This window comes from Balaenoptera borealis, assembly GCF_965194805.1.
Source record: "Balaenoptera borealis genome assembly, contig: HAP1_SCAFFOLD_296, whole genome shotgun sequence".
Classification (NCBI taxonomy): Eukaryota; Metazoa; Chordata; class Mammalia; order Artiodactyla; family Balaenopteridae; genus Balaenoptera; species Balaenoptera borealis.
In genome coordinates, this window is record NW_028123886.1 from 534,591 (window position 1) to 545,019 (window position 10,429).

Here is a 10,429-nt window from a genome sequence, read left to right on the forward strand (position 1 = left end):
TATTTTGTAATTGAACAATTAATTTAAAAATACTCATTTCATAATATTTTGAACAATTATCTTGGCTGTTAGAAATGGAAATCGATCTTTATTCTTCCCAAATCTTGCAGAATAGCTTTTCAAAGGTTCAGAATTTTGTAAAATATTTTTTAATAACCCAGTCTTTTTGACAATTTTTGGCCTTCCAAAGTTCTATAATGACACTGTTATAAATCTCAATTTTATTTTATAAAGTGGCAACTTTTCTTTGTAAATTAGTAGCAAACATTTTGTACTTACACGATTTGTAAGCCCTTATGTATATTTGATTTTTAATATCAGAAATTTTATTTTGCAGTATATTTGAATTGACTGCGTTATTATGTAGAGTTCTATGAAGATAGGAACATTGTAATATTTACAACTTAGTCCTCATAACAAGCCAAGTTCTGAAATCCTGGAAGCTTTCAGTAAATATTTGTTAGTAATTGAAAATTTGATACATTAATCAATAAGGTAACTTAGATGCTCTTTCTCCTGATGACACATTTATGCCATTGATTCCAGACTCATATTTTCTCTTTAGGATCAGATGGATGCTATATGCTCTCTCCCTTGCTTGCATGTTTGTGTGTGTGCGTGTGCATGTACACAGACAGGAACACAGACACACAAAGGTTGCAGGCAACATCCCATGCTTTATAGACCCCTACAATAACATTCTTTCACCCATTAAACGTCAGTGGACTTTAGGGTTATAATGAATGTTTTTAGGCCAACAAAGTAAAAGCAATTTATCTGAAGAGGAGCCAGACCTTATCATGCAGCCCCTACCCTCTCCAAATCTGAAAATGGAACTCTCCATGTCTGCAATGATTTATTTTATTTTATCTTACCTTATTTTATTTATTGGGGTATAGTTGTTTTACATTTTTGTGTTTATGGAATGATCTTCCAACTTCTCGGTCCTGACATATCTGTTCTTGGTGGGGAAAAAAACATTTTGGCTAAAAAATACTGATGAAGGAATAAACCCCGGCCTGATTGAGTTCTTTGGATTTTCATGGCAGGGTCCACAAATTCTCCAGGACTAGGACTCTTGTGAAAAATTAAATTTATTTATAATTCAATTTTAAGTTATGAGGGGCACATTAAGTGAAAACATAAAAGGAATAAAATAATTGAAGCACCAGATTTTACAGTGTTTCGAGAGAGAGGGCTTCTCACCTTGTGAGTTCATCAGTGTGAATAAAAGTTAAGGCTCTGCTGAAGTGTGTCCCACATTTATCACATTAAGGTTTCTCTCCAGTGTGAGTTTCTGGTGTATTTAAATGTGAGGCTCCAGCTAAACTATCTTCCACATTTATAACCTATATAGGGGTTCACTTCAGGGTGAGTTTTCTCATGTCATCTAAGGTTACAGCATTGCCTGAATGCCTTCCCACATTGATGAGACCTGCATGGTTTCACTCCAGTATAAATTAGCTTATGTTAATTCAATGATGAATAAAGGCTGAAGGCTCTTCCAAATTGATTGCAAGCATAGGGTTTCTGTCCTGTGAGAGGCCACTCATGTAGCGTGAAAGTTCAGTTCTATGTGAATCGCCTCATATTTGTTACATTCAGTGGGCTCTTCTCCAGTGTGAAGTCTCTGCTATTGATAAGGAAAGGAAAGACTGTTAAAAGTTTGCTCACATAAAATTCATTTCTTTAGTTCTCTACACATGAATTCTAGGATGCTCCCTCAGTGATGGTCTCCACTAACTACCCCCCATGTTACTTACATTCACATAGAGTCTCACTTTGCTGAATTCACATAGATTTTTCTATTTCGTAGCCTCTCACTGCCATTGTTTTCTGATTAAGTTTTAGGTCTTCTTTGTTTTTCAAACACTATATACATGAGTTACATTTAAGCAACTGCCCTTTTGAAACTCAAGGTACAGTTTGTCTTTGGGACAATATGGTTCCAAATGCAAAGTATTCAAAAACCTCTCTGGGGCCAGCGTTTAAGTCCACTTTCAGTCAGGTGGTTGTGCTGAATTCCTCTTACCCTAAGATCATGTCTCTAATGTGGACAGCGGGGTTCATCCCCATAAACTTACTGTGGACCTTCAGCTAAATGGGTTCTTCTTGAAGCTACCGTCTGTGAACATGTTTAAAATATTGATCTTTAACACAGAGAAAAGGTATGAAATGGAGGAATATACCAGTAATTGGAAACATATTATAGGATATTGACAATTAGAATATATCTTTAAGGGTAAAACAAACGAAAAATAAAATGGGTGGGATGTTGGCGAGATCAAGATGAGGAAAAGCGCCGAAAGGGAGGGACTGAAACAGTGGGTGCTGCGTTGAAGTTCAGCACCAGTAACAACAGAGCCATCGTTTCCTCTAAGGCCAAGGAATATGCAGAAGGTTAGATTAATAAGATTGATACGTTCACAGAATTGTGGCACTATTGGAGGGATTTTTCTACATTGACTTCAACAAGATTCCAGAGACATTTCACGCAAAGAAACCTGCAATTGACATTACCCCAATTCTGGATGAAGTTCACAGTCACCTGACTTGAAAGTCACTGATTCCTAAAAACATGCTGGACATTCTGGTTCAGGCTGCCCCATGTCCCCAAATGTCCAGAGGTGATGGTCGAGGGCGACAGTACTGAGAAAAGGCAGCTGTGTGTATCGAAAGCTCAAACCCTGTTTGATGTCAAGTCCAATGTTCCTCTGGGCTGACTTGGCGTATGTTTTTCAGATGCATCACAGAACTGGGCACACTCTGAATACAGAGTGACTTTCATGATAAAGGAGCATCACATGCAGGGTGGTGTGAAATAACCTGCACAGTCCACAACAGAATGTTAATTGTGAGCTGACTGGCAATTAAAAAATGTGTACTTGGGAATTCATAAGTATCCCTTCTCCCCAATGCTTTCAGTTAAATCTACAGACTTAGCACAAGGCAGGCAATATACATGTTCCTCCACTTATCAGCAGTGACTACAGGCAAAGTATTCCCCAATAAAAAACTCCCTGTTCTCATGTGGAAAATACTTTAATAACCTCTCAAGAGAGTTGAGTGATTAAATGAGTTGACATGACATGTCTGAACATAACAAAACCCAATAAATAAAAGCTACAGGTGAATTAGTCATTAAAAAGTCAGAGAGCCTTGATGCAATGCCCACCATTTTGTGTGAGTGAACAGAGTGTATATACAACTTGGGGTCCGCAGTTGCTGCCTCCCTAACCTCGACACATACCATGCATTCATGACCAGATATGAGGACAGACGGGCTCAACTTCACAAGCCAGTGGTCTTGGGGCTGCCAAACGGTAAGATGATCCCCGACTGACCTTTCCTGTGGATTGAGGTCCCTCTTTCCCTCCTCGTTTCCTGGGACCTCACCGCTTTGACTATCATTGTGTCTCCTGTAGCTTCCTCCTGTCTTCCCTGCTCACAGACTAACAGGAGACTCTCGATGGTTCAGGCCTCTCCAGAGCTTCAAATATGGCCATAGTATTCTAAGTTTTCCTCTACCTACTATATCCTCCTCAATGCACCAATTAAGGAAAAAATGCTTTCTGTAAAGTGCTTCCAGTTTCTGAACAAAGTTACCTATACAGGGGGAAAATGGCTGGTTTGGAACAAGAATGAAGGGGAGTATTTTGTTTTGACTTTTTAGAGTTTTCAAAATGGTCAATTGTATTCTGAGAAAACAGATTAAAAATTGGATAAAAAAAAAAAAAGCAAAATTGGCTCCACTCTGCCCTCTGGGCCAGTCCTGCTGAAGGGTTTCTTCTCTCTCTCCTGCCCCCTCAGCCCTGCACAGCCCTCTAGCCAGCACCTCTGACCCTGGACGTATTGAACGTACCCGTCCACACACCTCCTCCCCTACCAGGCCTTGAACTTCTGCTCTTGCTCATCCCTCCACTTGTGTCCATCACATGACAGAGCTCACTGCATCACAGACTCGCTTATGGAGTGAGTCACAGCCTCGTCAAGACCATGGCTGAGGGGAGAGAAATATAACCTCTCATGTGCCCTCTTTATCATCACTGCCTTCATGGAGTCTGGAGCACGTCGGTGTAAATGTTGGAAAGGAGAAGGTTGCTGTATTAGCGCTTGCCCTACTCCACGATCCTCACAGAGATGCCAGATGACAGGACTAGTGCTCAGAGCCTTGACTCCCTCCTGGATACACTTAGAGCACTCACTTCAAGTGGTGGAAACAGAGTTACCGTTTCAGGAGAAAAAGCAAGTCCCCACTCACTTGGGGACAAATTGCCAAGAACTCAGCTGCTAGTATTCTCTCTCAGAGACACTGTTTATTCTAAGTAGGCAAATCGAAGGAAAGAGAAGAAAACCATGACACTTGAATCCTACCTAGAGTTTTCAGACTTTTTGAGGTGATGAAATGTTCTGGTATTAGTGCCGATGGTTGCACAATTTTGTGAATAGACTATAAAGCACTAAATTCTACACTTTTCAAAGGGTGAATTTTATGGTATGTGAATTATGTCTCAACTTAAAAAATGGTGATTAATAAATGTGTTTTTTAAATAATATGGGAAACATTATCATGAGTTTTATTTGCTTCCTGTCATACTAAGCTCTGTAGATATGAAAAACGACACCCCCTCAAATGAGAACAGACACTATTTACTCAGAACTTGTCTATAGAGCACGGGAGTCAGCCACCACCACTCACATCAGGCTGAGACTCAGGCACACATAAGAGTGGGACACTTTCTGGTGGCAAAAAAAGGAAGGCATGTCCTTCCCAGAGCTTGTCATGTGGGAGGCTGGAGACAAGCTGATAGGAAGAGGGGCGTCCTAAATGATTACTTAGGGGAACATATTTGGCTTTCCCCGCATTTGGTTCTACACGGAAATGACTGAAAATGACGAAGCTGTGAGTCACTGGCCAAGTCCTGACCCTTGGGGCCTATTGTTGCAGAGGTTGGAATCTGGTTTTCCAGATTGGTTGTTGCAGGGTGTGGGGCAGGGCCTTGTGGCTGGAGGGAGACGTTGCCAGACTTCCAGGAGGATTTAGAAAATTCTGCATCCCCAAACCGTCCTTCATCATCTTCAATCAATCAGATCCTCTGTGGATAGATAAACTTGAATCAATGTTTTCAAAATTAACTGCAAACAGAATTGGAAATGACTAATGTACAATATAATGACATATTAAAAGGCAAATATCAATAGAAGAATCTAACACACACACACACATACAATAAAAAGAACTACCAGCTAAAAGAGAATCCTCTCCCCAAAGCCCAAATTTATACATCTGGAAATTAAAAAAAAAAAAAAAAAAAACTTTAGATAGTTTGGGAGTTGGAATGGAAATAGAAGCTTTAAAATAATTATAATTGAAGGACAATCATACAAGGGTACTACATATCAACCCATGGGATTTAGCCAAAGTAGTAACCAAAGAAAAATTTATAACCATAAATAAACATGCAAGATCATAAGAAAGAATGAAAATAAATGAAGTTAGCTTTCAGTTCAAGATGCTAGATTAAAGACCAATATAATAAACCTAAGAAATAAAGGAATGAATAAGATTAAAAGCAGAAAATAATAAAATAGAAAAAACCTTATTTGGTAAATCTAAATTAAAAAGACCAACACAAAAGACAAAACTTTGGCAAATACGGTTTAAAATAAAAAGAACAAAATTAAAATATGTTAAAAAAATTAAAAGGAATAGATGCCTACACAGGAGTTTTTTTAACTATAAAAAGATAGGCACAAAAAAATCTAAAAACCCACATGAAATGGGCAATTTTCTAGGAAAATATAAATTCTCCAAATGGGCAAAAAAAAAAAAAAAAAAAAAAAGGTAGAAACTCTGAACAAACTAATCAATAGTCATGAAAAACCTTAAATTCGAGTGAAAGATTTCTCCTCCAAAGAGGCTACAGGCAGAAAGAGTTTCCTGAAGGAACTGTTCCAAGCCTTCATAGAACAGATTATTCACATCCTAAACACACTGTTGAAGAAAATAGAAACAAATGGGAGGCACTCATTTTACAAAACTAGCACGATCCTATATCAAAACCAGAAAAGGATAGCACAAGAAAAGACAACTATGGCCTAGTCCCACATGAACTCAGATGCAGAAATCCCACATTTTAAAAAAAAATGTGTAAACTTAAAGCAGCAGGAAATTAAACATTAAATCAATAGGTTTTATTTCATGAATTGCAGAACAGTAAAAGTGAGGAAATCTAACACAGTTTATTACATTAACAAGTGAGAGGAGAAAAAAATATAATTTCAATAGATACAGAAAAAACACTGGTAAAATCCAATGCATTTTTTTAGATATAATTCACATACTATAAAATTCACCATTTGAATGAACAATTCAGTGGTTTTAGTAGATTCACAAAGTTATGCAACCATAACCACTATCTAATTCCAGAACATTTTTATCACCTCAAAAAGAAACCCCATTAGCGGTCATTCCCCAATCTCTCCTCTGCAGACCATTGTCTGGCAACCACTAATCTACTTTTTGTCTCTGTGGATTTGCCTGTTCTTGTTATTCAAATATGAACACATTGCATCCAGCTTCGTTTACTTAGCATTAGTGTTTTCAAGGTTCATCCATGTTGTATCATGTATCAGTACTACATTCCTTTTCATGGCTGAATAATATACCACTGTATGGATATACCACATTTTATTTATCCATTTGTCTGTTGATGGACATGTGGGTTGTTTCCACTTAGCTATTATGGATAATGCTGTTATGAACATTTATGTGCAAGTCTTTGTATAAGCGTATGCTTTCAATCCTCTTGGCCTTATATCTACGAATGGAACAGTTTAATTCACATTTATGATTACAATGATTAGAAAACCAGATATAAAGTATACATCAAATATCATATTTGATGAGACATTAGATGCAGTCCAATTAATTTTAGTCTAATCTACAAGGCTTTAATTTTTCGTAGAAATAGAACGTAAGAGGTTACACAACAGCACATGTTTATCGAAACTCACAGAAATGAAGTTCTGCATCCTGTCTATGCCAGTGGTTACAAGAAAGAGTGCACATGCAAAAACTCATAGAACTATAAAACAAAAGAAGTGAATTTTATTGTAAATTAAAAATTTTTTTAAATAGCAGCAGAAAAACTTTCATATAACCGTCAGCTAAAAAGAGTCAATTTTGCTGTATATAAATTATACCTCAATATCCCTAGCCATTAAAAAAAGAAAAGATTCTAATTTTAAAAGAATGATCATAATATAATTTGTCTAAAGAATAAGGGTGTAGGGACTTCCCTGGTGGCGCAGGCATTAGCAGGCTTCCCTGGCTAATGCAGGGCACACAGGTTCGAGCCCTGGTCCGGGAAGATCCCACAAGCCACGGAGCAGCTAAGCCTGTGCACCACAGCTACAGAGCCTGCACTCTACAGCCCGCGAGCCACAGCTACTGAGCCCACATGCCACAGCTAGTGAGGCCCGCGCACCTAGAGCCCGTGCTCCGCAACGAAGAGTAGCCCGCACTCGCCGCAACTAGAGAAAGCCTGCGCACAGCAACGAAGACCCAACGCAGTCAAAATTAATTAATTAATTAATTAATTTAAAAGAGAAAGAATAAGGGTGTAAATTTCATTAGTGGTATGAAAATTACCTGTGATATAATTTTTAAAGTAGGTTGTAAGACATATAGGTACTTATATGTCTATATCTTATCTCTGCATATTGGGATTATAGACCTTTTTTCTCTTTGCTTATCTGTATTTTTTCCTACAATGAATACATATAATTTTGTAATAAATAATCATTTTTTTCAGCGTTGGGTGGATGGGCACTGACCCGACGGTAGAGACTCAGGATAGCACCTCCTCTCACCTTGGCCCTGCTGCCCGAGCCCAGACTCCAAGGGGCAGCCTTGGCAGCAGCCCAAGGATGTGGAGGAGGTGGGGGTTGCTGTGGTACCAAAGAAGGGAAAGTGGTTATAGGGCCCTGAAAGCAATGTGTCGCTGAGTATGTGATCACTGGGTCACCACAGGCATGTGCGAGAGAGTTTGCCAAAATGAATATAGCTCTTAGGAGGCCCCACCAGGCACTGTCAAAGATTACCTTCTCAGCACACTAGAAAGCATTCTCTGCCAGCAAACTGGTCGCTGTCAAATTATTTATAGGAGATTGGTTCACATACTCAAAGTGATATGAATACTTCTAATTATATCCAAATATGACAAACGTCAGTACAAGTTATTCTGAGGGTTCATGCTGCCGAATGTCTTGCTCTAACAAAGAGGAGGTAGCTGCAGCATCAGCACATCAGCCCCTGTATAAGCACGAAGGAGCCCTCCTGCTTCGTCTCCACCAAGAACCCAGAGGTAAGTGATGGGGTCCTTGGGACCTGAAGGACTCCGGGGGCAGAAACAGCTTACCCCATGGCCCATCTCTGAGCATGAGACTGTTCCTCCCAACTTTGACTTTTATTTTCATACAGCCAAGTTTCAGACCAGGGAAATACTTTAATTCTGTAACTACCTTACTGGAATTTCAGAGCTTCACTAATAAGAAACTTGTTGTTTTACAGTGTTAGACGCTTCTGAACCTGCATCTTCATTTGGAAGCCAGAGGTAAGACTCTGCTTTATTCATTCATTGATGACAGAGGGGATTCATTTAGGCTAACGAAGCTGGGGGCAGCTCTTCACTGTACACCATTTCCTTATTTTTGCAGTTATGTAAATAGATTGTGCTTCCAAACGTCTGCTTATAAATGCTGGGAAATCATTTTTTCAGAATGTCTTATTCTCAGAGACCACCCTCACCTGAATTCCAGGATTAAAGGACCATTTAGGAAAGAATGAATTTTGACAGTGAGTTCTCAGCTGCACTTAGAACTGTCCAGGGGCAATGGACTATTCCATGCCAACCTCCCCCTCCTGACAAGCATTGAACACTTATACATTTTACCAATAATTTTTAAATACCCAGAAAAATTCTTAATCTAAAAATGTAAACAAAAACAAACATCTTGTTAAAACCATAGTATTTTAGCTACCTTTTCATGATTCACTGTAGTTTTTAGAAAGGTTTGTTATTGTTCGTTTAAAAAATCACAAGTATTACACCCACAGAGGGCTAAATATCGTACCTAATTTAGAAGAGATCCTGGCCCTCCCCCCAAGTAATTCACTGCCTGAGAGCAAAGGAAAGATCCAACCGAAGTAACACACCAACACTGAGAGACATACCTATCGACGGAGGACAATGGCTCACATACATGCGATGAACTCTTAAATTTTTGTCTCTTTTCTTTTTCTGGACGGAAAGAAAAGAAGCCTGTGGAATTTATGTGGGATGAAGAAACTTCTTCGTGCTGAAGCTCTCATTTCTCTGTGGTTAGATCTGTTAACTGACAGTTGAAATCTCTCATGCCAAAAGGAGAATGTTAAAAGAGACTTTGGAATTAAGGCAATGCTAAGTCTCTTGGTAACAAGCCAAATGACAAAAAAAACAAAAAATCTAGAATGATAAGAATTTATTATGGGTTTTTTTAATGACCCACCAAGAGATATAACACCAAATATTAACATTAAGTAGACATTAAAAATAATTATTTGGCTTGTGAGAGAAAAATTGGCCATCTAAAAGGCAAAGATGTTTTCGATAGCTTGGAAGATATCAATCTCCATTTGCACAAAACAAACCTTCCCTCCTAACTCTATGACTGTCCTAGCAAATGGCAGATGCAAACATTATGCAGAAGGAAAAGTGGGGATTAAACAATGACAGTTGCTATAAAACAATCCATCAACAACAGTCTTAGCTATAGATATTGTTACAGTTTAGAGAATAAAACATGCAAGGATTCCGTTCTCACTCAGTTGTAGATGCCCTAGCCCTGGAGATCAAGATACGCCATCTGGGAAGGAAATTTTCAAAGCCCTAAAAATGAAGCCTCAAACTGCAGTCTCATGCCAAACCAGCCGTGTGCTAGGGTTACTGTATGAGAACGCTGGTCAGCAACAGCTTGGGAGAATAGTTACAGCCCAGGCAGGCGATGGAGCCTCAACATTTCTTTCATTTCAAATCCTAGCTCACATGTATAACTTCCGGTTTCTATTTCTCCTCTCCCTCATTTTTTCCCCAAGGCAAAATTCTCTCTAAATAAATCGCAGCCATGAGTGCGAGTTTGGACGGTGAGATGGCTGCTTTTGGCGAAGCTGCTCCCTACCTTCGAAAATCGGAAAAGGAGCGGATTGAAGCCCAAAACAGGCCCTTCAATGCTAAATCATCAGTCTTTGTGGCGGAGCCCAAGGAATCCTATGTGAAGAGCATCATACAAAGCAAAGAAGGAGGGAAAGTAACTGTAAAGACAGAACATGGAGCAGTAAGTAAAAACATAAGGAGAAAAAACTCCCCGCTTTATTCCTCCACCTCCT

At 39.0% G+C, this 10,429-nt stretch overlaps 1 long non-coding RNA gene across 1 annotated transcript; it reads right to left on the reverse strand.

The window, feature by feature from the left end:
• Positions 1-1,076: 1,076 nt before the first annotated feature.
• LOC309621334 lies at positions 1,077-3,852 on the reverse strand. Its single transcript, XR_014239942.1, has 2 exons — positions 2,521-3,852; positions 1,077-1,633 (listed from the first exon to the last, which is right to left on the reverse strand). It is a non-coding gene; the product is annotated as an uncharacterized lncRNA (long non-coding RNA).
• Between the last annotated feature and the right edge of the window lie 6,577 nt (positions 3,853-10,429).